General features: G+C 40.2%; 1 pseudogene; it reads right to left on the bottom strand.

Annotated features, from left to right (window-relative positions):
• Positions 1-267: 267 nt before the first annotated feature.
• Positions 268-898, bottom strand: LOC118981851 (39S ribosomal protein L13, mitochondrial-like; annotated as a pseudogene).
• Positions 899-1,847: the final 949 nt, after the last annotated feature.

Below are 1,847 nucleotides of genomic sequence, written 5' to 3'. Positions count from 1 at the left end.
GGAACAAAAGAGGAAAAACCTGAGATTCATAGCAGGCATTTCAATACATCAAAAAACATGTTTGCCTTCTGAAATTTTTGGACACACTTTTTTTTTTTTGGTTAGCTAAGAAAGCAACTTTATTCTTATCACCATTGGTAACATTCAAATCCAATTACAGGACAAAGCAATTCTACAAAATAATGTATTTTATTGCCGTTTCCTGTTGAAGGAAGATCCCTTCCTGACCTTTGTCTATAAACTTTCAGCACACATAACAAGTTGCGGTTCAATGCAGCTGTGTTTCATGCACCCTGTGGGTTAGGAGAAACTTAGCAGGAGGAAGTTTCATCACCTCATTGTGATTTTCTGCAATTTTCATTCTTCTACAGCTGGTAATCTTTAGGTTGAGACCACACTCTTGAGAAAAGCTTCTATTTCTTCTTGTGTGTGCTCATCTAGACATTTGGGTACCTTTTGTGGCTGTGGAAACTCTTGCACTAAGGATATCTTCTGATATGTTCTCATCTGGGAAAAGATGCAACCTCTGCATCATAGTCCTGTGAAGGGTTTTGGGTAACATGCCACATGTAGCTAGTTTTACCATGGCCACTGGATCCCAATGAAACTGGGCAGCTGTTACTTGTTTAAATCCACCTGGGTAGCCAGTATGTGAAATGTGTAATTTTTGTTTTCACTTGTTTCCAGAAAATGCAATGTGCCTTGTGTTAATTATGACAACGTGATCACCACAGTCACTCAGTTGATGATATACAGGTTCATGTGATCCTTGAAGTTTAATTGACGCCATATAATAAGTTTGCCAGAGGGCTGCATTTTCCCATCTAAGCGATACCAGACTCGAGTATAGGTGGCCCATTGCTGGTGGGCCCTGGAGAGACTCGACATGTTTCACAACCATCAGTGGATAACTTTTTTGACTATGTAAATTGTCACCNTAATTATGACAACGTGATCACCACAGTCACTCAGTTGATGATATACAGGTTCATGTGATCCTTGAAGTTTAGTAATGTGAAGTAAGTTTAGTAAGTTTAGTTCATGTGATCCTTGCCATATAGTAAGTTTGCCAGAGGGCTGCATTTTCCCATCTAAGCGATACCAGACTCGAGTATAGGTGGCCCATTGCTGGTGGGCCCTGGAGAGACTCGACATGTTTCACAACCATCAGTGGATAACTTTTTTGACTATGTAAATTGTCACCAGTTTTATGAAACTGGATGAGTTGTCAATCTTCAGGTGCCTCCATTTGCTTATCAGTATGGGGATAATAATAGTAAATACCTCACAGAGAAAGAGATTAACATAGAAACTAATATAAGAGACTAATAAAAATGCCTAGAACACACTGAGCTCTAGATACTGTTTTTTTAAAAGATTTTATTAATTTATTTTTAGAGGGGAAGGGAAGGAGAGAGGGAGAGAAATATCAATGTATGGTTGCCTATCTTGTGTCCCCCGCTGGGAACTGGCCTGCCACCCAGGCATGTGCCCTGACTGGGAATCAAACCTTGATCATCTGGTTCGCAGGCCTACGCTCAATCCACTGAGGTACACCAGCCAGGGTGAGATATTGTTAAATAAATAAATGAAACATGCCTGATATGTAGAATGCATTACACTATGTGGCCTTAGGCTTTCATCATCTTGCCCCTAAAATATTGCTGTAGAATTCTAACTAGCCCTTGGTCTCAAGCTTGCCCTCCCCTCATAACTCCACTGCTAGTACAAGTCATTTCCAATAGACTGTGTAGGTGTTGGAAGAGGGAAATGAAAAACAGCCCTCAAGGTTACTGTAGTTAGTTGACTCTAGTTACAATACCTTTGGGTTCCTTGATTATATGCTT

The sequence above is a fragment of the Sturnira hondurensis genome, unplaced genomic scaffold, assembly GCF_014824575.4.
Source record: "Sturnira hondurensis isolate 20B ecotype Veracruz unplaced genomic scaffold, ASM1482457v3 Scaffold0024805, whole genome shotgun sequence".
Classification (NCBI taxonomy): Eukaryota; Metazoa; Chordata; class Mammalia; order Chiroptera; family Phyllostomidae; genus Sturnira; species Sturnira hondurensis.
Note: the sequence above shows the minus strand (reverse complement) of the source record. Positions and strands in the feature narration are given on the sequence as shown.